The sequence below is a fragment of the Monodon monoceros genome, unplaced genomic scaffold (assembly GCF_005190385.1).
Source record: "Monodon monoceros isolate NGI ecotype Baffin Bay Population unplaced genomic scaffold, NGI_Narwhal_1 Super_Scaffold_22, whole genome shotgun sequence".
NCBI classification, from domain to species: Eukaryota; Metazoa; Chordata; class Mammalia; order Artiodactyla; family Monodontidae; genus Monodon; species Monodon monoceros.
The window spans coordinates 3,808,928-3,835,920 of NW_021703779.1; the positions used below are offsets into that span (position 1 = coordinate 3,808,928).

Here is a 26,993-nt window from a genome sequence, read left to right on the forward strand (position 1 = left end):
GAGAGCCCACTTCCTGGTCCACAGATGACTGTCTTTTCCCTGTAACCTCACAAGGTGGAAGGAGCAAGAGAGCTCCATGCGGCCTCTTAGAAGGGCACCAATCCCATTCACGAGGGCCCCATCCCCATGACCTAATCACCTCCTAAAGTCTCTGCCTCCAAATATCACACTGGGGATTATGCTTCAGCATATGTATTTGTGTGTGTGTGTGTGTGTGTGTGTGTGTGTGTGTGTGTTCAGAAGGGAAATACAAAATTCAGTCTGCAGAAGTATTATTTCATTCATCTGTTCACCCACTCATTTATTCCCTCAAGTAACAAAGGGCCATAAAAATGCTCCTTTTGAACTTTATTTTATTGATTTTTTAATACAGCAGGTTCTTATTAGTTATCCATTTTATACATATTAGTGTATCCATGTCAATCCCAATCTCCTAATTAATCACACCACCACCCCTGCCACTTTCCCCCCTTGAGGTCCATACATTTGTTCTCTACATCTATGTCTCTATTTCTGCCATGCAAACCGGTTCATCTGTACCATTTTTCTAGGTTCCACATATATGTGTTAATAATATAGGATATTTGTTAGCAATGCTACTTAAGTCACATGAAACACAGCAGATTCTGACTACCTTACCACCTTTAATCAACCCGGGCACTTTGTGTCCATTATCTCAATCTTCAGAGCAGCTGTTCAGAGTTGGTGTTTCTGTTTTACACATGAGAAGGACACATGCTGGAGAAATAAGATAACCTGTCCAAGGTCCATACATGTGATGAGAGGCTGAACTAGAATTTCAACTCTAGACTACGTGACTCCAAGGTTCACCTTTTTAACCTTACTTACTCTAAGACCCACAGGCACAGGAACCAAAATTCTTAAATTCTCCAGGTGGATGCCACGTCCATTCCCAGCTGGACCACCAGTGGCTCTGGATCAGCAGCAGCCACAGATACAGTGCAGGCAACTTGAAAAGAACTGGGTGCAAACCCACTTCTAAGCCAAGACTTGAATACGTCCTTGATTGCTCTCTTTATCTGGGTTGGGTATATAGTTTGGTTGCATAACTTTCTTATCTCTCCCCGTGATACTGCTCTTCAAAGTAGATTCCATTTCTAGAACATGTTGATGACGATACTCAGTGAAGGACGGCTGAAAGAAGGGGATGGAGCACTGAAGACGAATGGGTGTGTGTGTGTGAGTCTGAGGCTTCTGCAAAGAGGAGGGCTGAAAGCCATCTGCTAGAAGGAATGTCCCCCCACTAAAGCAAAATGATGACTAAGGAGGATAAAGCTCTATAAGGGAACCATGACCTTGAACACTTGGGTCCGCTATTGGAGATGACAGTAAATCATGACTGGAAGCTAGGTTATCTTCAAACCCTTGCTGTAATGTTCCATGTCACTGCTGAAAAGAGTCCTCCTATTTGTTTAAATTTACATTAGCTGCATTTCTTTGGACAGATCTATGTGTGGCCTCCAAATCAATGGTTGCTTTCAGTCCATTTGTTTTTGAGACTTTCTTCTTGATTTCTGGCCAACCAGATTTCATCAAGGCAAGTGGGAGGGCCAGGCAGACAGTGTCAGGAGTCCTGGGTTCTGTCCTTGCTCAGCCACACAGGACCTGAGGGTCTGGGCCAGGCCACTTCACTGGGCTGGGCCTCCGTTTCCTTTACTACCACGCGGGGCTAAGGAGTACCTCAAGGAGCTGAAGGGAGAATCAGAGGCGAGAGCAGCAGGAACACAGAGACTTTTTCTAGTTTAAATTTATTTTTAATTGAAGTCTAGCTGATTTACAATGCTGTGTTAATTTCTGCTGTACAGCAAAGTGGTTCCATTATACATACACACATTCTTTTTCATATTCTCTCCCATTATGGTTTATCACAAGATTTAAAAAAAAAATTTTATTGAAGGATAGCTGACTTACAATGTTGTGTTAGTTTCTTCTGTACAGCAAAGTGACTCAGTTATACATGTATATATTCTTTTCCATTATGATCTGTCACAGAACATTAAATATAGTTCCCTGTACTATACCTTGTTGTTTATCCATTCTACATATAATAGTTTGCATCTCCTAATCCCAAATTCCCACTCAATCCCTTCCCCACCCTCCACCTTGGCAACCACAAGTCTGTTCTCTATGTCCGTGAGTCTGTTTCTGTTTTGTAGATAGGTTCATTTGTGTCATATTTTAGATTCCACATAGAAGTGATATCATATGGTATTTGTCTTTCTCTGTCTGACTCACTTCACTTAGTATAATCATCTCTAGGTCCATCCATGTTGCTGCAAATGGCATTACTTCATTCTTTTTTATGGCTGGGTAGTAAGTAATCCATCGTATATATGTACCACATCTTCTTTAGCCCATTCATCTGTCGACGGACATTTACATGGTTTCCACAGATGCTTTTTCTTTTGCGGTACGCGGGCCTCTCACTGCTGTGGCCTCTCCTGTTGCGGAGCACAGGCTCCGGACGCGCAGGCTCAGTGGCCATGGCTCACGGGCCCAGCCGCTCCGTGGCACGTGGGATCCTCCCGGACCGGGGCACAAACCCGTGTCCCCTGCATCGGCAGGCGGACTCTCAACCACTGCGCCACCAGGGAAGCCCCCGCAGATGCTTTTTAATCTAGATAGAAGACCATGAACTAGTGGAAACATCCCTTTTCCATGTTGCCTTGTCCATGCAATGAGGACAACTGATGTCGCTAGGGTACTTCCCGGTTCTGGAATTCATTCACCGTGCAACAGGGGGACGTCCTCAGCCTCTGTCGGGGAGGCCTGCTTGAGCAGTTCCTCTTAGGTCACGGTTGCTGCCCTGTGCCAAGGTGCCGTGTAATGCGCCACCTTGGAAGACTGGCATCTCCAGGAAGGATGCCCCTGTGTTGGGGGTGGCCAGCCTCCATATGCCACCAGCAGCGCCCCACCCCTCCCAACGAGACTCCAGGGCTAATGAGCATATTCGATTTCAGTCTGCCAGTGCTATGACTTGTGTGCCTTATGCCTCCTCAGTTGTCCCCCAGCTTTCAATGCATCCCTTCTTCTCCCCAACAAGACACTGGGAGGAACAGAGAACCGGATGTCAGTGACAGAGATGGAAATGCTCAGAACTGGCTCAATGGCAGGTGTGGAAGTTGGTAAAAAGGGGCAGAATACAGAGCTTGGTGGCACCCTGATGAAAGATTCCTGGGACGGCTCAGTGTGAGCGTCCTTGGTGTCCACTGCTCGGACAGCCTGGAGCCGTCACTGAAGCCCGCAGACTTGCCTCCTGCTAAGCAAGAGGCATCCCCGATGAATCTCTCCTCAGGAAGGTTTCTCAGCTGTGGCATGACTGACATTTGGGCCAAACCATTCTTTGTTGGGCCGGGGAGTTGGAAGGGGCGCTGTCCTGTGCACCGTAGGATGTTTAGCGGCATCCCTGGTCTCTACACGGTAGATTTTTTTTTTTTTGGCTGCACCGTGCTGCTTGCAGGATCTTAGTTCCTCAACCAGGGGACGGAACCTGCGGCCACGGAGGTGAAAGTGCCGATTCCTGACCACTGGACCGCCAGGGAAGTCCCTCTACACACTAGAAGCTAGTAGCAAGCCTCCGCCCGGACATGACAACCAAAAAGGTCTACAGATATTGCCTAACTCACCCTAACCATGGCAGACAACCAAAGACCCAGAGGAAGCACACCCCCCAAAAGGACACAATCCACAGGTCTAGTCTACTCACACTTCTGCTGCATTTATAAACACCGTGGGTGGACTGCTGCCATCGAAAAGCGCGTGACAGAATTCAGATAACACACGGTAACGGGGGATAACCAGACGAAGTGAAGATACTTCCGAGGAGAAAAAAGCGTATCATCATGATAAACTGGGAAAGGTTTAACACAAGCACTACGTTTTTTATAAAGCACAGTAAGACCTTCAAGAGCAACTAATCTGAAAAGATACCTGCACCCCGATGTTCACTGCAGCACTATTCACAACAGCCAAGGCATGGAAGCAACCTAGGTGTCCATCAGTAGAGGAATGGATAAAGAAGATGTGGTGTGTACACAATGGAATACTACTCAGCCACAAAAAAGAACGAAATCATGCCATTTGTAGCAACATGGATGGCCCTAGACATGATCACACTAAGGTAAGTAAATCAGACAGAGACAAATACCCTATGATACCACTTGTATGTGGAATCTAAAAAAGTAGTGCAAAGGAACTTATCTACAAAACAGAAAGAGACTCACAGACATAGAGAACAAAGTTATGGCTACCAAAGGGGAAGATGGGGAGGGCTAAATTAGGAGGATGGGACTAACAGATACACACTAGTATACATCAAATAGATAACCAAAAAGGACCTGCTGTAGAGCACAGGGAACTACAGTCAATATCTTGTAATAAATTATAGTGGAATCGAATTTTTTAAAAGAATATATATACATATCTATGCAGATATATATACACCTCTCTACACATATCAAATCACTTTGCTGTATACCTGAAACGAACACAATATTGTAAATCAACTATACTTCAATAAAAACAGGAAATTAAAAAAAAAAAGATCTTGGAGAGTAAAATCCTTCCCATTTAGGGTGAAAGGTGCTACCGTCTCATGAGAGAGGAAAGCAGCAGGTGAGTGAAGGTGCTGCATCCAACTAGGCAATGAAAACAGATTTAAAACAAACTAAGTACATGCTTTGTTTAATGCAAAACCACTAAACCATACCTCTTGCAGAAATGGCTTCCCAAACCATTCGAGTTGTGCAGTGAACCATCCTGCCCCATTAATGTTGGCCTCATTCATCTGCAAAACCTGCTAAAGGATCACTCACGGCCCTTAAAACACTGCTCATCCGGCAGAGAAAAGCAGACATGGAATACTTAGGCAGCCGTGCCGTTGGTTCTGCATCTTCAGCTGGAACAAATACCAAGGGCACCGACTTGAGGCGCTACAACGCAGAATCTTTATAAAGTACTTAATGGACTTTATACCTGGAATACTGACAGCTGTCCGAGGCCAATGGGCACGATACGAAAATGATTTAGATCAGGGATAGGTAAGCTGAGGCCCACGCTGCCTGTGCCTGGAAATAAAGTTTGACTGGAACACAGCCACGCGCATGAGTTGATACATTGCCTACGGCTCCTTTCACACTACGATGGCAGAGCTGAGTAGCTGCAACAGAGCTAGTGCGGCCAACAAAGCCAAAGATCTACCATCTACCATCTACTCCTTTACAGGAAAAGCGCGCCGACTTGATTACTATATGTACATATAGATAGATAGACACACACACACACGGAGATATATGTATGTGTACATATAGATAGATAGATATACACACACACACGGAGATATATGTACGTATACATATAGATAGATAAACACACACACAGGGAGATATATGTACGTATACATATAGATAGATATACACACACACGTAGATATATGTGTACATATAGATAGACACACACACGGAGATATATGTATGTGTACATATAGATAGATATACACACACACACGGAGATATATGTATGTATACATATAGATAGATATACACACACACGGAGATATATGTACATATACATATAGATAGATATACACACGCGTAGATATATGTATGTGTACATATAGATATACACACACACGTAGGTATACGTATGTATACATATAGATAGATATACACACACACGTAGATATATGTATGTATACATATAGATACACACACACACGTAGATATATGTATACATATAGATAGATATACACAGACACACACACGTAGATATATGTATGTATACATATATGTGTACACACACACAGACCACACAAAAGCAGATGTCATGGCCTCCCATATGTGCTCTTTCATTTCTTTCTGCTGCGGACTGAATGTCTGTCTCCCCCAAATTCATATGTTGACACCCACCCTCCTAAGGTGATGGTATTAGGTGGCGGGGCCTTGGGAGGCAGTGAGGTCATGAGGGCAGAGTCCTCATGAATGGGATTAGTCCTTATATCAACACGAGCAAAAACTCCCACAGTTATCTTTGTAGGAGTAAATATAACTTCCTTCCCAGAGCACTTTGCTGGGCTGTCAGCGGGTCCCACCGGATCTGCCGGCACCCAGGACTTCTCAGCCTCCAGAACGGCGAGAAACAAGTGTGTGTGTTTATAAGCCACTCAGTCTGCAGTGCTTTGTTATAGCAGCCCAAAGGCACTAAGACTCTCCTTCTGCTCTGTCTGATTAACAGTGGTAACAACGGTAGCAGCCTAGCAGCCGACATTTACTCCGTGCTTCCTTTGTGTCAGGCAGCAGCGTTCAGGCTTTCCAGGTGCTATTTGATGGGACACAGAACTACCACAGTAACCTGGTTGATGCACCACAAGGAACCTAGGACTTACTCTCCTTCTCAAAAGCAGTGAGGAGCCTGCAGGCCTGGGAATAGCCCTCGAGGCCTCTCATTCCCTGTGTTGTCTTTGTTTTTAATTTTATTTATTTATTTTTGGCTGTGTTGGGTCTTCGTTTCTGTGCGAGGGCTTTCTCTAGTTGTGGTGAGCGGGGGCCACTCTTCATCGCGGTGCGCGGGCCTCTCACTGTCGCGGCCTCTCTTGTTGCGGAGCACAGGCTCCAGACGCGCAGGCTCAGTAGTTGTGGCTCACGGGTCTAGTTGCTCTGCGGCATGTGGGATCCTCCCAGACCAGGGCTCGAACCCGTGTCCACTGCACTGGCAGGCAGATTCTCAACCACTGTGCCACCAGGGAAGCCCTCATTCCCTGTTTTAAGCCTGGCCTTATCTCACTGCTTCTCCAGGCTGGTTTTGCTAGAAGCACATACCTGCCTTCCTGCAGGATGGCTCTGCTTGTACTCTGTTCTCTTGGTCCAGAACAGTGCGTGCTCTTCAAGCGAGGGCGATTCCATCTGCCAGAGGAAGATGCTGGGCGGTATCTGGAAACATCTTTGCTCATCACCAGGGGCTGTGTAATGTGTGTGCTGTCGGCTAGTAGGTAGAGACCAGGGAGGCTGCTAAACACCTACAATGCACAGGGCAGCTCTCCAAGCCAAAGAATGATCCAGTCTCGATGCCAGTGGTGTCAGGCTGAGCGACCCTGCCGCTCCATTCCCTCTCCCTTACTGCTGAGACCTCTCAGTCCCCAGGCCTGTGGCCGCGCATCCTTGCTCTTTGTCCTCTCGCTAGGAGACGGCCGCTCTCTCCTCCCAGCTCCCGCGGCAGCCTCCCCATTCTTCCATCTTGCCGTGGCGCAGTGGGCAGCATCCTCTTCATCCCCATTCGTCTCCTAGCTCCTGAGAAGGCTGACGCTCCTTGAAGGCAGGAAGCCCGTCTGGATTCACCTGATAACACAGAGCACCTTCCTCAGTACAGCAGCTGGGGCTGAAGATGGATTGGTAGAATGGCTGAGAGACACTGGTGAAGCTGATGTAGATGAAGGGGGGTGAGAAACTGAATAAAACCGAGTCCTCATTGTTTTCAGAATGAAAGACTTTAGGGAGAAGTACAAGAATGAAGGATTTAGGTGCAACGGCATAACAGAGGGAAAACAGCTTTTATTTTATGACATGTTTATTGGAGTATAATTGCTTTACAATGGTGTGTTAGTTTCTGCTTTATAACAAATTGAATCAGCTCTACATATACATATATCCCCATATCTCCTCCCTCTTTCGTCTCCCTTCCACCCTCCCTATCCCACCCCTCTAGGTGGTCACAAAGCACCGAGCTGATCTCCCTGTGCTATACGGCTGCTTCCCACTAGCTATCTATTTGACATTTGGTAGTGTATATATGTCCATGCCACTCTCTCACTTTGTCACAGCTTACCCTTCCCCCTCCCCGTGTCCTCAAGTCCATTCTCTATGTCTGCGTCTTTATTCCTGTCCTGCCCCTGGGTTCTTCAGAACCATTTTTTTTTTTCTAGATTCCATATATACGTGTTAGCATGCGGTATTTGTTTTCCTCTTTCTGACTTACTTCACTCTGTATGACAGTCTCTAGGCCCATCCACCTCACTACAAATAACTCAGTTTCGGGAAAACAGCTTTTAGATGAAGATGTCATACAAGCAACAGTCTCAAAACACCAAAGAGGGCTCTTGGCCATATGTCTATTCCAGAATTAAAAACCCATCACGTTATTTGAGAATAATAATAGTTAATCATAAAGGTAATGATATTAAGTGCTTATTATGTGTATCAGCCCTTTTCATGAATTAGGTTAGCGAGTTGGCAACAACCTATGAGTTAATCTTAATAAATCCCTATTACAGATGGGGAAATTGAGTCACAGAGCAGTTAAAAGTGATTTCCCCGAGGGCACACAGCTAGCAAGTGGCCATCTGATCTCTGAGTCCATTCTCTTAACCCACACACAAGACACTACTGAAAGTTGTTTAGAAACCTCTGAATGATTCAAAATGGTATCCTTTTTAAAAAGAGGAAGAAAATCATCTCATCAGTTAATACCATTTATATTTCAAATTTCAACGAAATAAGTCGCAAACAAGGCCTACGTTGCAGAAACTAGACGGAATGCTTTCCAGGTTAAAGAGGCAAACAAAGACGAAGTGTATGAAGAAAACTATATTAGGAACAAGAGACAGCAAAGTCAGATGCAGTGGTGCAGGAGTTCGCTACTGTTTCTTTACGTGGGCCTCTCACTGTTGTGGCCTCTCCCATTGCGGAGCACAGGCTCCAGACGCGCAGGCTCAGCGGCCATGGCTCACGGGCCCAGCCGCTCCGTGGCATGTGGGATCTTCCCGGACCGGAGCACGAACCTGTGTCCCCTGCATCGGCAGGCAGACTCTCAACCACCGCGCCACCAGGGAAGCCCTGGTACTGTTTCTTTTTGTTCACAGAGAGAACACACTTCACCCATGTGCTCCGAGGCCTGGGCCTGCCCTCACTTGCTTCCCCGGCTTCCTTTTCTGACCAACAAACAGGTGGACTTAGGCGATCTCCAAGGTCCCTTTCAATTCTAAAATTCTAGGCAGAGGAAAAAATGACCTTATCGTCCCAATCAAACCCACGGGATTTTAATTTATGAAGGTGAGTGATGACACGGAGAGATGAAGGCCACGGAAAGAAGAAGCCATTACTTACAACTCCAGTGGGAAGCGGCCACGCCAGGCCACCAGGGCCACAAGAAACCTTATCACATGCAGAGACCAGACGCCAAGAAACAGAGAGAGGAGCCGGGACCACGGCTTTATGAACATAACGGAGGGGGAGGAGCTTGGTGGGGGTGCCCCCTACTGGACAGGAAGTGAAAGCACACATGTGAGAGTCTGTGCATGGGGGGACTGTAATACGATTTCCACGTGCCTGCAAAAGCCACCTCGAGAGAGAGAGGTCAGTGGCTCTGGCCGTCGCTCCAGCCCTAAGATTAATGACCACCAAGCAGCCACTGGTCAACACACTCATCCAGTCCAACTGGCCACCGGGATTTGACAATGGGGTCGTTCTGAAAACGAAACTGCGGACTGCTAAGGAATACGTAGCACTTCCTTACTTCTGTAACATCCCTGGACACGGCGCAATCAGCACAGCTTCTCCTCTGTCAGTACTTCCCGGATCACAAAGTTTTCTCTAACAGCACTGCAGCTGCCTGCAAAGCGGCCCGCCTTCCTCTTGGGGGGCGAGGAGGGTGGGGGGACCGGGTGACTCAGGTGTGCGGGTGGGGACAGTACCAAAAAAATAAAGACGGGAGAGAGGCTGAGGGTGGTCCAGGGCGAGCTGGACCAAATAAATCAAACAGAGGAACACAGACACACACACACACAGACACGCACACAGGCACACAGACAGAGTGAGAAGATGTAAACAGAAAAGGCGGGAGAATAAGAAATCATACCCTCATACCTGGGGGCCGATGTATTATCAGTTCACTTCTTCTTTTTGGAAGTGATGGATTCGTCTCACCAGAGGATTACGTTTTCTGCCCGGGAAGCAATTTATAACCGTAAACTCTAGTTTTACCCATGGTAAAAAGCACAAACATATGCTGAGAGTTCTTTTTGATTTTTCAGTCTACATCACTATACGTGTTCATAACAACTCTACACTTCAATGTGTTTATCTTAAAAAAAAAAAAAAAAAAATCCCCGAGACTCAGCTCTCCCATACTGTCCCAATTCTCCAGTATCTTGCTGGAGAAAAAACTGAGTGCAGGGAGGTGGCTTTATGAGCCGCAGACCTGTTCTCACTGACCTGCCGTAACATGGAATTCAGCGTAAAATGGAACTGCTTGGATGGCGCCCAAAAGAAATACCAGGAGGACCTCGTTAAAAATAGGGTTTCACTTCTAACATCTGGCCTGGACCCCAAGGGTGGTGGCAGAGAGCAGCTTGGGCTGCTGGCTGTTGCAGACCTCGCACCCCTGCCAAGACTTGTAACATCCGCTAAACCTGGGAGGCCTCCAGGAGGAGAGAGCACGAGTCAGGTTGTAAACCAAGGGTGCTACTTCCTCCTGGGGCCACAGCTGGCCGGGGGGCGGTAGCTCCGCGAGGGGCGCCGGGGAAGCGGCCGCCTGCCCCCACAAGCTCACCCAGACCTCAGCTCCCGCTTCCGGCCGCCACTCGGAGAAGCCTCGCTCGGAGCCCGCTCCTTCTGGCACCGTCGCCGCAACAGCTTTGAACCCCCGTGAATTCTGCTATTCGTTGACTGGGAAAGTCGAGCACGACTGCCAAACTGGAGATTTACAACGGACAGCGCGGTTAAAAACTACAATTAACATAGGACTTGGGGGAAAAACAGAGAAACCAAGTTGGAGGAGAGAGGGAATAAGTCAAGCATTATATGCTCGACACAAGTGCTGTTCTCACACGGGGGATTTCCTCCAGTCCGCTTGCCCTACGCAAAGTAATTTTTACGTGTAACTCTTGTGGTCCTAGAATTCCGCACCCGTGTTCTTTGTAACCTAACACAATATGAGCATTTCCCCCGGCTGCTAATTGATCTCAACAGTCACCATTTTGGTTGAGTCTCTGTTTTCACTGCGAGTCATCCCTGACTTACACACACGGCCTCCGGATTTACTTTCAAAGACTAAGCAGTGGCTTCCCACTGGACAGCCCGGCCTTCCTGTGCTGCTGCCCCAGCGTCCCAGTACTTCCTTCCTTCCCCTCCCGTCCCGTATCCTTTGTTCCCCTCGCCAAGATGGTTCCTCCTCCATAAACACGCGGGGCTTTGCTGAGCCTCCCGGCACGAACTCTGGCTCTTGGTTTTGGTTGAAATGCTCTCGTTCCTCCTTTGCCTGAAGAGTTCTAGCTCAAGTGCCTCCTGCTCTCTGCACCCTCCCCTGTGGTCCTCTGCGAACTCCTCCAACCTCACTTTTATCAGCCCCCGTGTCACACGCCTCTTTAATATCTGTGACACTCCCTAGGTGGGGAGGAAAAGACTTCCCCCTCCCATCTGTCCTTCCAACCCCAGCACCTAGGGCAGTGCCACCACTCAACAGAGAAGCCAGCGAGAGACATGTAGAGACCTGCAAACCACGACAACTGCTTCATTCGTGCATATCAAGGATTCCCGGATGGCATCCATACCTCTGACAATACCTAAAACAATTTTACGTAGCACAGGGGCAAATCTTTTAAAATCAAAGTTATTTACTTTAATGTGCATCATGCAAGTACAATTAATAGATGTATTTGAAAATTTAGGATAAAGTAGCTGCTTCAATTTAAGGAAAAATGTTAATAAATATTAACAAAATACTTTTAGGTAAATGCAAAAATGATGTAGACAGTACAAGAGAACTGAGGATGGGAAATACATGTGTAGACAGAGGAGGGCAACAGAAGTGTCCAAAGGACAAGGAAGTAATCAATACTCACTATACACACATGGGGGCAGCGGGGGCGTCCAGGTTCCCTGGATGGGAAGAAACTCCTACATTCCATTAGTAGGCTTGGACAGGAGTCTGCAAAATATATCCTCTGAGGCAAATCTGTTCCCTTGCCTGTTTTTGCAAATAAAGTTTTACTGGAACACAGCTACTCTCATGTGTCTATGTTTTTGTTTTTTTTTTGCGGTACGTGGGCCTCTCACTGTTGTGGCCTCTCCCGTTGCGGAGCACAGGCTCCGGACGCGCAGGCTCAGCGGCCATGGCTCACGGGCCCAGCCGCTCCGCGGCACGTGGGATCTTCCTGGAATGGGGCACGAACCCGTGTCCCCTGCATCAGCAGGTGGACTCTCAACCACTGCGCCACCGGGGAAGCCCATGTCTATGTATTTTTGGTGGCTGCTTTCGCACTACAAAGACAGAAATGACTGGTTGTGACAGAGATGAAAATACTATCTTTTACAGAAAGATTCCTCCAACTAATCCAGGGGAGAGACCTAAACTAGGTGATGGGACCAACAGGTGCTTTAGGAAAGCAGTTTCTGATCCCTCAACTTGTTTTATGAGGCCACTATAACCCTAAGATCCAAACATGATGAAGAAATCCAAAAAGGAACACCACAGCCTAACTTCTCTTGGTAAAATACACTCAAATATTCCAGACACAGAACAAATGGAATTCAGTGATATATACGAAGAGGACAAAATGTCCGGGCCAAGTGGGGTTTATTCCAGGAATGCAGGCTTTAATGTCGAAAGATAAATCAACAATTTCACCACATTGAGAGTCAAGAAAGGGCTTCCCTGGTGGCGCAGTGGTTAAGAATCCACCTGCCAATGCAGGAGACACGGATTCGAGCCCTGGTCTGGGAAGTTCCCTCATGCCGCGGAGCAACGAAGCCCGTGCGCCACAACTACTGAAGCCCGCGTGCCTAGAGCCCATGCTCCGCAACAAGAAAAGCAACCGCGACGAGAAGCCTGCGCACCGCAACCAAGAGTAGCCCCTGCTCGCCGTAACTAGAGAAAGCCCGCGCGCAGCAACAAAGACCCAAGGCAGCCAAAAATAAATAAATTAAAAAAAAAAAAAAAAGAGTCAAGAAAAATCACTTAAGTGTAAGGTTCCAGAGCTAGATGGCCTGTTGTGAATCCTACCTCTACGACTTCCTGGCAGCGTGACCTGGGCAAGTGGCTACCTTCTCAACGCCTTGGGTTTCTCATCTGTCAACGATAGCGGCAGATGTACCTCCTTCTTAGGGGTAATGGTTTTATTGGTCAAGTACTTAGAATCATGCCTGGCACACAGCACGTGCTCGATAAATGGGCACCACTGTCGCTAAGGCAAAGCAGTGACAATGGGGAAAGATGTGGCACTGACCAGATACGGGGAGTACCCAGCTGATGGAGACAAGTAGGAAAGATATTATGGAGAAGGAATATTTGAACAGGATTCTGATGTTTTCATATTAAACCGCGACACGATTATGGGACAGAGGAAGTTTTTCTTTGCCGGGGAGGGACAGTGGTCAGGAAATGGCAATGGTATTAAGTGTGGAATTATGTTAAAGAATGCTTGGGAGATATACAGCCAAAACAGCAGTGTGGAAGGCAACAGAGCGGCTGGAGGTAGATTACAAGACTGGGGGATCAGAGGGGTTAGGGATGGACCCCCACACTGGGGAATCAGAGAGGTTAGGGATGGGCACCTAGACTGGGGGTGAGTAGAGAGGCTAGGGATGGACCCCCAGACTGGGGGATCAGAGAGGTCAGGGATGAACACCTAGACTGGGGGATCAGTTAGCTTAGGGATGGACCCCAAGACTGGGGGATCAGAGAGGTCAGGGATGGACACCTAGACTTGCAGAAGGAACAGCACACTGGCCACATAGACATGGGAGAGAAAGAAAAGGATGTCACCTTGGGGACAATGGCATTTAAGAAGTGGGTGGTGGAGACATCAGTAGAGCAACATATAGAAACTTGGGAGAAAAAGGACAGTGTTGTGTCTGACAGTCCAGATGACTGGCTCTTCAGTCTGGAAGGAAGAAAGGGAACTGAAATTGGCAGGAAATAAAATACATCAAAGCCGGACACTTTTAAAGTCACATTAGAATTTCAGAGCAGGCGGATCTTAAATGTAATGGTGTATGAACTTTGGAAACAGGCACCTTGGTAAGTGGTTATTTCGTCTTAGCTAAAAAAAGGAAACAGGAACCATCTTAGGTTTTTTCATATCATCACTAACGTTTAAAGTAGGAAACTACGGTATAATAAGACTTAAGGGCATCTTCGACAGCATCTAACCTCTCTCTGATGGCAATACCAAGGGAAATTGCTTGGCTATATTGAGCAAGACACATATTTAAACAACTGTAACTTATAAACACTCAACTGATTTTCAAGTGGTTTTTATTCTAATTGCTTCCCCCCACCGCCCCCCCGACAAATTAATGAGCACAAGAATGGCAAGTCTTGAATCCGAGCTTTTACTCACATACAAATGAGAGCAGTAAACTTAGAAAAGATTGCACAGCCAAAACTGCACGGGAAATGGGATGATTGTGAACATCTGGGACATAAAAAGGCAACTTCTCCACGGTTCCGTTTTGCTACTCTAAGCGGTTATCATCAAACCCAAAGAGCAGTTTAGGAAAACACTCTTTCTGAACGAACAGGAGCTCGCTGGCAACTAGCACCACAAGAGGGTCTGTGATGAGACGATTCTCATAGTACAGGTTCTTCCCGACACCCGTGCACAGCGTAAGGGGAGGCTCAGGCCCTCTGCAGACTGTGCTCTGCAAAGGGAACGTGGGCAGGCTTCGCTGGAGGAGAAGTGTACATTAGTGATGCCACAAAGCTCTCCTGGGGGTGCTTTACTCTTTTCTACATAAGAGGCGTGGGCATCATATTCTCCAGCTACTTATCCACCCCTACATTTTTTAAAGTGATTTTTTAAAAGTGAGGTAAACGCATACTCACAAACGCACATGCTGCTGGGAGAATTAGGTGCCATCAGGTCGCTCCACCAGGGGAGGACACCTGCAAAGCGTGTACCTGGTTCTCCTGGACTGGACCCCATGCACCTTTTCCCTTAGCTGATTGTAATCTGTATCTTTTTTTTTGGGGGGGGGGGGGGGGCGGGCGTATTAATTTTTTTAAAATAAATTATTTTATTTTTGGCTGCGTTGGGTCTTTGTTGCTGCGCGCGGGCTTTCTCTAGTTGCGGCGAGCAGGGGCTACTCTTTGTTGATGTGCGCGGGCTTCTCATTGCGGTGGCTTCTTTTGTTGTGGAGCACGGGCTCTAGGCACGCAGGCTTTAGTAGCTGTGGCACATGGGCTCAGTAGTTGTGGCGCACAGGCTTAGTTGCTCCGCGGCATGCGGGATCTTCCCGGACCAGGGCTTGAACCCGTGTCCCCTGCATTGGCAGACGGATTCTTAACCACTGTGCCACCAGGGAAGCCCCTTGATTAAATTTTAATGGAGAAAAATGGAAGCTATCAATTCAAAATAAAGGGCACTATCAGATGTTGCATAAACAAGACATTTGAACAAACAAAATATGAACCCAATTATACTACAATTAAGAGGAACGTAACAGAAATGGAGACACACAGGATTGACTTTGATTGAGCTGTACCTTTTCTCTCCAGCCTTCCTGAGGTATAACTGACATATACCAATGTGTACATTGTGATGCTCTGACACACGGATATACACTGTGGAAGGGTTCCACAACAGGCTACTTAACACAGGCATGGCCTCACACAATTCACCTGTATCTACTTCAGGGAGAGCACCATGCAGTACATTATAACCTGTATCTTGTGCTGTAATCCACTGAGTGTGACAGTTACTAAATTCTGTGAATCTTTCTAGCAAACCATAGAGCCTGAGGGTGCTCTAGGGGGCGCAGCCCACAAACCACCAAAAAGGCGCTGCTTCCATCTACTGGAAGACATGAGGACATGAGACATTACTGCTTTACATGATTTTATTTTATTTTTATTTATTTTTTAATTTTGGTCGGGCGGCTTGTGGGATCTTAGTTCCCCGACCAGGGATTGAACCCGGGCCGCGGCAGCGAAAGCACCGAATCCTAACCACTGGACCGCCAGGGAATTCCCTCACATGATTTTAAAGGTACTTTCGTCCTCTACTCATATGGACAAACTATTCAGGTCTTCCTGATTTATTATTTAATGAAACTAATGTTTTCCTTTATGATTTCTAAAGCAAAGGCTACCATTACCTCAGAGAAATGCCTGTCTTTAACGTTTCATAAAGATTCTCTTTCTAAATAGGGACAACATTAGCAATGTAAAAGAGCCACTGCAGTCAAAAATATTTTTAGGGACTCAGCTGAACAATAAGCCCTGAACTTGTGTTTAAATTAAGATAGTCGAACCATTAAAATGACTTCCCGAATCTGGGGAAACGTGTCTTGCATAAGAAGTCATTCCACGGTCCCAGGAAACACAGCGGAGCCTACCGGGTGATTTGTCAGCTGCTGGGATTACAGAGGGCAATGCCGCTTAATCATTTTTGGAGATGCAATTATTCAAAAATATTAAGAGGAACACCCTTTTCCTGGTTATCTAAACTCCTCACTGGGAGTCCAAAGCACCCCCCCAAACCAAAAACAAAACCCAGACTGAAGACTGCTACTCCCAATTATTTTATTATCTGCTAGAGAATGGTTCTGGCAGACTTCCCTCTTCCTCGAGCGGAAAAATACCCTGGAAAAATTTAATAAAAACAGGGACTGCGTTATGCTCACTGTTAAAAGTCTCCTTGAGTTCTGCAGCAGAAGGAGTCAAAGTGCAGCCCAAGATGATGAAGAGTGAGAAAATGAGAATCCCATTACGACTCCACTTTCCAATAAAAGCTAACTGGAAGAAGAAACATCCCACAACTCAAGGATGTGTATCAGTGGTTCCCAACTGGAGATGATTCTGCCCTCCAGGGGACATTTGGCAAAGTGGAGACATTTTTGGCTGTAACACAGGAGGGTGGGGGAGCGTTGCTGTCATCCAGTGGGTGGAGACCAGGGATGCGGTTTGACAACCTACAATGCCAGACAGCCGCATCGGCAAAGAACAACCCGCCCCAAAGGTCAACAGTGCTGAGGCTGAGAAACCCTGGCTCTTTCCTGACTGCCAGGAGAGGCTGACAGTCTTTTGATAATGCACGCTCCTGTGGCCATCCAGAATATCTCCAGAGATTAAGACCCTCAACTCTGCCCACCTAATAGAATTCTTCAAGCTGAAGACCATGAGGGGATATTTAAAAACCTCGTACAACACTGGAAAAGGGGTGGGGAACACTGCATAGACTTTTATCCACCCCGTAAAAATACAGCCCGTCCAGTACCTATGGTCCCAATCAAACGCAGAACTGCTTCTCATGACAATTACCAGGAGGAGATGGCCAGGTGAGCACGGCATACGATGCACAACTGAGTTTGCTGAGTTCCCAAGGAAGCAAAAACTTGTGCTATGTATACACGACAACTGCTGTTCACCTTCAGATGACCTTTCATTATTTTTTCTGTTTCCAAAAGCCCCAGAAGGTGAGTGTGGCTATCCACTTCTTAGTTAATACAGCTATTAGTGGAATCCAAGTAAAACACACACCCCATCAAAACCTAGGCCTAGGGGCTTCCCTGGTGGTGCAGTGGTTGAGAGTCCGCCTGCCGATGCGGGGGACACGGGTTCGTGTCCCGGTATGGGAAGATGCCACATGCCGCGGACCGGCTGGGCCCGTGAGCCATGGCCGCTGAGCCTGTGTGTCCGGAGCCTGTGCTCCGCAACAGGAGAGGCCACAACAGTGAGAGGCCCACGTACCGAAAACAACAACAACAACAACAAAAAAACCTAGGCCTACACAATGGCTAATGACCTGCAAATTCTAATTAAAATGTCTCGGCCTCGGTTGTATTACTGACCTCTTTCTCTCTCTCTCTCTCTCTCTCTCTCACACACACACCCACCCACACACACACACAGCTCTGCAGACCATGGAAGTGCAAAATTATCACTGCTGTTTAATTTTTTTGTTTAATAATTTCAAGATTATCATGGACTGACGGGAAGTTGTGAAAATACTGGAGTCCTGTGTGCCTTTCAGCCAGCCTCCCTCAATGGTGACATCTTATCTCGCCCTAGGACAATATCAAAACCGAGAAGTTACATCCAACTGACTGGTCACCTGACTGCAAACCTTCTCCAGGTTTCGCCATTTCTGACCTGTGCGTGTGCGTGTGCACACGCGCATCACCTACACACGTAGCGTGTATAATTTTATCCCATGTGTCCATGTGTGATCATCTCTGCGGTCAAGACGCAGAGCTCTTTCATCAGCACGAAAGAACTCCCCCAAAGCAGCCCTGTGCAGGTGGACCAGCCACCCGACGCCCAGCGGCCATCTCTGCAGGCTTGCCATTTTCAGAGCGCTCTACAAAAGGAACCATATAGTCTGCGGCCTTTGACGATGGCTTGTTGTTTCCAGCACATCTCCTTGGAGACTCACCCAGGCTGTGTCATGTATCAGTAATTCGTTCCCACTTATTGCTGAGTGGGACTCTGGGATACGGACATATCACAATCTGTTGAGCCAATCACAGACATTTGGGAAATCTCCAGTATACTGCTATTGCAAAAAATGCTGTTTTCAGTATTATTTTAAAAAAATAACCAGATTTTTGTAGGATACCAACCTAGCTTAAAAATGACGCTATGTGTGCCAAGGACTCACCCCAAATACTGTACAGTTCTATTAAAAAGCCTTTCAGTGTTAATAATGTCACTGGGGAATTTAAGTGGTTTCTTATCTTCCTTTTGAGACATATTTTCCAAACTCTGAAATACTCTATACACAAAACTTACCTATAATGCTTTGATTTATTTAAAAGTTGTGGTTAAAATATACATGATATAAATGCACCGTTTTACCTATTTAAAGTGTCCAGCTCAGTGGCATGAAGCACATTCATACTGCTGTGCAACCACCTTCACCGTCCATCTGCAGAACCTGTTCCTCTTCCCAAGCGGAGACTCTATCCCCGTCCCACACGAACTCCCCCTTCCCTCCTTCACCTGCCGGCACCCACCTTTCCGTCGGTGTGGACATGACTCCTCCAGGGACCTCGTGTGAGTGGAATTGCGCAGGATCTGCCTTTGGGGACTGGCTTACTTCACTGAGTGCAGGGCCCTCAAGGTCCATCCGCGTGGGAGCACGGGTCCGAGTTCCCTTGCTTCGTAAGGCCAGGTAACATCCCACTGAATGGAGGCACCACACTGTGTTTCCCTCTCATCCGTCCATGGACACTGGGTTGCTTCCACTGTGATTTTTTTTTGGGGGGGGGCTATGTTGGGTCGTTTCTGTGCGAGGGCTTTCTCCAGATGTGGCGAGCGGGAGCCACTCTTCATTGCGGTGTGCGGGCCTCTCACTGTTGCGGCCTCTCCCGTTGCGGAGCACGGGCTCCTGACGCGCAGGCTCAGTAGTTGTGGCTCACAGGCTCCAGACGCGCAGGCTCAGCAGTTGTGGCTCACGGGCCCAGTCGCTCCGCAGCGTGGGATCCTCCCAGACCAGGGCTCGAACCCGTGTCCCCTGCATCGGCAGGCAGATTCCCAACCACTGCGCCACCAGGGAAGCCCCCACTGTGATTTTTTCTTTTTTTTTTTTTTTGCGGTACGCGGGCCTCTCACTGTTGTGGCCTCTCCCCTTGCGGAGCACAGGCTCCGGACGCGCAGGCTCAGCGGCCATGGCTCACGGGCCCAGCCGCTCCGCGGCATGTGGGATCTTCCCAGACCGGGGCACCAACCCGTGTCCCCTGCATTGGCAGGCGGACTCTCACCCACTGCGCCACCAGGGAAGCCCCTCACTGTGATTTTTTTAAGGAACATTTTACTGCCCCCTCAAGGCTGAAGCTCATCTTTTCCATTGGGTTCTCCAAGACATCACCCCTCCTTACTACAGCAGCTCACAAATCTGAGATGAGCAGCTGGGGACAGACAGGACACTTAATGCAAACTGCTCCATCTTTAGTTGAGCAGAGATTCTAATATAATTAAACCAGAGGCCGGCAGAAGGGTATCGGTGATTTCTGACATGACTGACAGCTCCCCGCTCAGAGTATCAATGGCCTCAGAGAAGTGTCTGCTCTACTGCTGTACTGAAACCCCCAGGAACCCTCCTTGAATCCGGAATGGTTGGATTATGACACAGTCGTTCACAGGCCCCAAGTCACCTGGGGCTTTTTCAGAGGGGACCTCTTCACCCTCGCAGTCAGATGTGTGTTATTTCTCTCCTAGCAGAAGCTCCATGAAGTGAACGAGAAATATCATCTCAGTTCCATTTACAACCTTTAGAGCCTGGCTACACAGTATTTCCCACTCCTCCTTATGTGCAAGGATGATATGTAACACATAACTGTGTATATTATGTAATATCCATGTACATTATGTAAATCAAAGGAAACATGGTTGATTCTACCTGGCCAGTCATATGAGTGCAGGTATCGTGGCTCTTTAGGATAATGGTACCTGTCTGGGGTGCAGACTTTTACTTTTTGTTTGTTTTGTTTGTTTTTTTTTGCGGTACGCGGGCCTCTCACTGTTGTGGCCTCTCCCGTTGCGGAGCACAGGCTCCGGACGCGCAGGCTCAGCGGCCATGGCTCACGGGCCCAGCCGCTCCGCGGCATGTGGGAATCCTCCCGGACCGGGACACGAACCTGCGTCCCCCGCATTGGCAGGCGGACTCCCAACCACTGCGCCACCAGGGAAGCCCCAGACTTTTACTTTTGAAAACCACTGATGTTGCTCTCAGAATAAGGCACCTACGGCAATGCTAATATAGGCAAAACATATGTGTGATAGATTGGCCTCTCGACCACGAATCATGACAGATCAGAAAGTAAATTCCAGCGTATGAGGAGTTTTCAATCCTACTGGGAAGTCTTTAAATCTCTACAACGAAGAAAGAAGTTCACCATCCTGCTGATTTGTGATATATGATAAATGAATTTCTACCATCTATCATAATGATAAGCTCCTCTTACCGTCTAAAATGTTAAAAAAAAAAAAACCAGCCACTGGGGACATGCAGCCTGGTAGCACACCCGCACCTGGCAAAACATTAGGGAAACAACTTCTCACTTGTGTTCCTTGGTCACTGTTATAGTTACCACCACAGTCGTCAAGTGGTTTTGATTAAGCCTCTGTCTGTTCTTCCTGGTGTGCAAATGTCAGTCACAAAACTCACAGTAGAGAAACACTTCCCCAAGTTTCAGTGACGTTAATACCTTGGGTGTGTAGTCAAATCAACGCATGGAAACTTTTAGCATCTGCCCTACCTGGGGCCCTGCCGGCAGGAATCCTGCTATCTACCTGGAAGCCGGCCCAGATGGACGTATGTCCTGCCCACAGGCTCGGTCTTACCCACTGGAGGGCTGGCCAGGCTGCAGAGTTTCCTAGTTTCCCGCAGAAAGGTGCCTGCTTAAGGAGGAGCTGGTGTGCACGGGCGGATGTTCTCTCACTCAGCAGATCTGGGGAAACTGTGACCCCGGTACAGGCTCACGAAGGCTAATTTTAAACCCTGAGAGGAAGCGTAAAACTTCATCAGTATCCTGTAGATCTATCTGTGGGGGACAGTGTCCTTTTACTTACTTTCCAACATGTCCTGCACCCCAGGAACCAATTAGCTCTACAACTAGAATCAAACCTGTAAAACCACTGATGGTTGTGAAGTGCCTCGCTGCCGAGTGAGACAGAAGAGGATGTGGTGGCTTCTGATAAACTAAACCCACACTTGTCACACGGCCAAGCAATCCCACTGCCAGATACTAACCCAAGAGAAGTGAAAACCCACGTACAACAAAAGCCTGTAAGCAAACGTTTGTAGCAGCCTTAGCTGTAATCGTCAAAACCTGGGGACAACTCAAATGTTCTCACACAGGACAAAGGACTAACCACCCTGCATCCCTAAAATGGGATATGAGGTAGCAATAAAGAAGGAACTACTGATGTATGCACCAGTGTGAACGAACATCAAACGCACCGAGAGAGGCCAGACCGTCAAGGCTCCCTGCTGGAAGATTCCACTCCTAAGACATTCTTGCAGAGGCAAGACTACAGGGACAGGAAGCAGAGAGGTGCTTGCCAGGGGCTGCGGTGGGGGGAAGGGCCACAGGGGACTTTTTGGGGTGATGGAGCTGTTCCGTATCTTGATTGTGCTGGTGGTTACACAACGGTAAACGTTTGGCAGACACTGCAAATCTGTACTCCAAAAAGGGTGAATTTTATGGCATGAAAATTATACCTTACATTAAAAAAAAAAGAAAGAAAGAAAAAGAAAAAGATGGTACAGATGAGGGTGGGGAGGGGAGAAGCAGCCACATCTAACAAGGAAAGGTCATGTCTGTCTTCTCCAAGGCTGCCAACTGAGATGAATGAGAAAAAGGTCTTGGCATCGTTTAACGTCATGGAGAATCTGGCCCCAAACCCCCAGACCTTCTCTCCTTTCCAGAATTAATGGTGACATTGACCCAGCTCCATATGAGACCATCTTTCCCTCCATCCGTCATGGAGCTGGTCCTGTGCACACAACATAACAAAGACACTCGAGCTTGTTCGTGACAGATCTCCAAACCCATTCATTCAGCTCCTTCACCAGAGCCTTGGCAACTCCCGGCGTGTAACCCCCCTGGTTGTGTAAAGAGCTGCCTGCCACCAACGCTAGCGTCCACTGGGTCCCTGCCCCACTGGATCTGGGAGAACAATTTTTCTTTATAATTTAGATTTGAGGATGAGGCCCCAGAGGAAATATTTAATATGCCTACAGAGACTCACTTATCGGATGTCCTCACTTCTCATACCGACGCCGGGCTCCGCTACTGCATTCACAAAGGGCAGCGGGGAGGAACTCACGGTTCGCCCAGCGTTTGGAGGGGCTGCTCGCAGAAGCCCAGGCAGGCTGACACGCATCCACACTGAAAGAACACGGAAAACACCGAGCAGCTCAGAGAGGCTTGGCCTTCTTAGACAGGCTGTTCATTGATCGAACCTGGAGTTGTTTTACAGAGACAGCCCTGTGTCAGCACAAGACGAGAACCCATCTCCAGGATGACCCTGGAACCAAGAATCTTCAGTCTGTGGAACTCAGAGAATAGAAATGTTGCCACCAGAGCCCTTCATGAAGCGAGAGACCCTTCAGTAAGGAAAACCTGGCTTCCAGCAGTGCGAGGAGCTTGTACGGGCCGATTGGAGACTAGCCAGTCAGGTTCCAAGTTCAAAACTCCCCCAACCCTTTGAGTTTTGCCCCAAACCCTGGATCAGGGAGACAGATGTGAGTCCTGCCCCTTGTGTCCTGGCAGGTTGACCTCGCAAAAGACCTCCTTCTTCTCTCAAAAGGTGGTGGCACAGTACTGGCTTCTGTGCGTGCTGGGCAGTGAGCCTTTGCTCGGATCGTGAAGCGAACTTATGGGCTGCGGGGCAAAGACGCTCTGCCACAATCTGCTACTTAAAAACTGCCCAGACGGCAGATCTGACCACACGACTAACCCCTGTAAGGCAGAGGCCAACGGACTCCTAGCCCTCAAAACTGGACTACCGGTAACTCATGCAAAAACCAACTGAGCCACTCTGGTGCCAGAGCTGGTCAAAATCTCCTCCTGCTGAGCTTAAAAGCCTTGCTTACTAACTAACCAGCTTCACTTATCAGGCGCAACTGTGAGATGTCACAAATCAATAGTATTTAGGGAGTGCTTTCTACGGGCACGGCCCTTGCTTCAGACAATGAACAGTGACAGCAAGCCTTTAAGGAAAAGGCTGTGGAATATATATACAGCTGGGTGAAGGTCAGGGAAGAGTCCCAGATGATACGAATTCTGCCTCTTGAGGGCAGAAACGCAAAACAAGTCCATTTTCAAGATTCTTTCCTGGGTTTGCAGAGGTGAGATGTGGATTCGCACACTTTCAGGAAAGTATCATTTCAATACCCTGCCTTCCTGCTATCTGGGGGGATGAATGTTCTGTCGGTTATCTTACTTGCAGCCGAAAGCATCCTACCTGATATGTGATTCGTTTAGTGCGGGACTCTCTGTATCAGCTCAGGCTGCAGGACCAGGAGTGCCCGTGGTTGCAGGGAACTTGTCCCTCGAGGGGGGGGGGTGGAACTCTGAGTCTATCCCTGGTTGTGAGGTGATGAGCAGATCTACCAGAGAACCAGGGGTCCGCCTCACTGCGGGGTCCTCGCCATCTACCATCTCCGTCCTCCTCCACACCCACTTTCTTCTACACACAACCTGAGGAAGAAGATTACTGAAGACGTCACAACAGAGAACTTTCAACCTCTAGTAGAGAAGCCACGCTGGGAGGGGTTGAGGAATGAATCACTTGTCACAATACAGGACTTAGCTTTAACGCATTTGATGGTGATAAAGGACAGAGAGCACAGATACTTAATCAAGAGACCTTTTTCTTTCTTTTCTTTTTCTTTTTTTTTTTAAATTAGAAAGGAGACATTAACAGGCCAAGGAGAAGGTGCTCTTGGCACTTGGTGGGTGCTCAATAAACATATGCTTAACCAAAGCTTGAGATTTGAGATAAACATGTACAACAACCCCAAAATGAACACTTACACATTAGGCATTTCTTCTTTGGGGCATGTCCTCGTGGGGTACTCGAGTCAGTCGTCAGAGGAACACAGAGTCATCTCTTAACTCCTCACTCAACCTACGGGACTTTCTCTAGGGAGTCTGACAAATTAGGACAGCAGTTCAGCGGACAGTTACATGCAATCAGCATTGATGAAATTCTATACATTGCTGTCTCCCAAGTCTCTGTCTCAGTTGCCTGGTTACAGAAACTTTATCAACAAATGTGAGACAAATGTAAACAGACACCAAAAAAGGAAGTTTCGCCTTTCTGGGGGAGGAATGGAGATTTCTGTGTTTACTCAAAGAGGTCAGCAACGCTCTTGCCCCACGGCCCTACGAACCAACCACCGGGAGAAACCTTTCTCTGGGTTACACAAAAGCTTTCTCTCACACCCTTTATTTACCCTGATGTGCACAGACAGAGGGGTGGGAATTTTAGCCTGTGATTTGTTTACACATTTTGACTGTGCTTTTACCTTCATCCTATCTTTGGGAGGAGGTGTTTCTAAAAGGAAAGAATCCCAAATTCAATGCTGGAAATCTACAGGGAGACAGGGTGTGGTACATGGAATTTTCACTTGCAATCGTTTCTGGGAATCTATCAGATCAGTGCTAGGGGAACACTTGTACTCCAGCTGAGAGATTCCCTGGTTAAGTTCTGAGGTTAAGGTATCAGAGCAGTGGTGGTGATTTCCCTGATTTACAGGGGTGAGGCAGTGCCTATTTTGTTTTGCTTATCCATTTTTTATACTATGTTCTGGCAAAAGCTTATCCAAATGTTCGAGTGTATATGTAGAAAGAACGTGTACTTTCCATGACTAATTCTAGCTGGGGTCGCTAGCAGAAAGAGAGATCCAGGCTTGGGTGGGGAGAGGTTTATTTATAACATGCTACATGCCCGATGTATTTCATTCCTTTTGCCCAGGATAACCTTTTTTTTTTTCTAATTTATTTATTTAATTTTTTGGCTGCATTTGGGTCTTTGTTGCTCTGAGCAGGCTTTTCTCTAGTTGCGGAGAATGGGGGTGACTCTTCCTCGTGGTGCACGGGCTTCTCACTGCGGTGGCTTCTCTTGTTGCAGAGCACCGGCTCTAGGCGCTGTGGGCTTCAGTAGTTGCAGCACGCAGGCTCAGGAGTTGTGGCTCGTGGCTCTAGAGTGCGGGCTCAATAGTTGTGGCGCACGTGCTTAGTTCCTCTGCAGCATGTCGGATCTTCCCGGACCAGGGCTCAAACCCATGTCCCCTGCACTGGCAGGTGGATTCTTAACCACTGCGCCACCAGGGAAGCCCCAGGATAACCATTTTTCCAATGTGTTCAAGAATAAGAATCGAGCCATTTGGTTTGCCTTCAAGGCCTGCCCATCGCACCCTTCTGGGTTGACCCTGAAAGAGCCCGTCCCAGGGGCCCACAGTTGGTTCACCCTGAGTCCTAGCACGTGTGTCTCCGGCAAGTGGGACCTGGGAATTGGCTTCCTTCTTGAAAAATCAAGTTGCAGAATATATAAAACATGACACCAAGGGTATAAAGCTTAAATGTGTGCAGAGCAAACTGTTATAGGTTGAACTGTCCCCTCAAATTCATATGTTGAAGTCCTACCCCCCAGTACTCCTCAGAATGTGACGTTATTTGGAAAAAGGCTTACTGCAGATGTAATTAGTTAAGATGAGGTCGTACTGGAACACCATGAGCCCCTAATTCAATATGACCGTGTCTTTACAAAAGGAGAAACCTGACAAATTTAGACAGAGAGGTACATGCACAGAGGGAGAATGCCACGTGAAGGTGCAGGTATGTATCAGGGGATGATGCACCTACAAGCCAAGGAGAGCCAAAGACAGCCGGGAAAGCACCAGAAGCTGGGAGAGAGGCTGGGACAGACTCCATCACAGCCCTCAGAAGGAACCACGCCAGCTGACACCTTGCTTTGAGACCGCTGCCCTGCAGAACACTGAGACAATATATTTCTGTTCAAGCCACCCCACCAAATCACCCCACCCCCATATAAATACACCATATGTACACACCAGCCCATAAATGCTCTCCCTGTGCTGGGGGCCAGGAACCCCAAATCACCCCACCCCCATATATACACACCATATGTGTATACCAGCCCATAAATGCTCTCCCTGCGCTGGGGTCCAAGAACCCCAAATCACCCCACCTCCATATATACACACCATATGTGTACACCAGCCCATAAATGCCCTCCCTGTGCTGGGCGCCAAGAACCCCAAATCACCCCACCGCCACATATACACACCATATGTATACACCAGCCCATAAATGCCCTCCCTGTGCTGGGTGCCAAGAACCCCAAATCACCCCACCCCCATATATACACACCACATGTGTATACCAGCCCATAAATGCTCTCCCTGCGCTGGGGTCCAAGAACCCCAAATCACCCCACCCCCATATATACACACCATATGTGTACACCAGCCCACTAATGCCCTCCCTGTGCTGGGCGCCAAGAACCCC

The 26,993-nt window shown here is 47.8% G+C and overlaps 1 protein-coding gene across 2 annotated transcripts in view; it reads right to left on the reverse strand.

The window, feature by feature from the left end:
- Positions 1-26,993, reverse strand: part of TBL1X (transducin beta like 1 X-linked) — a 224,844-nt gene that overhangs the window by 25,693 nt on the left and 172,158 nt on the right. The window lies entirely within an intron of this gene.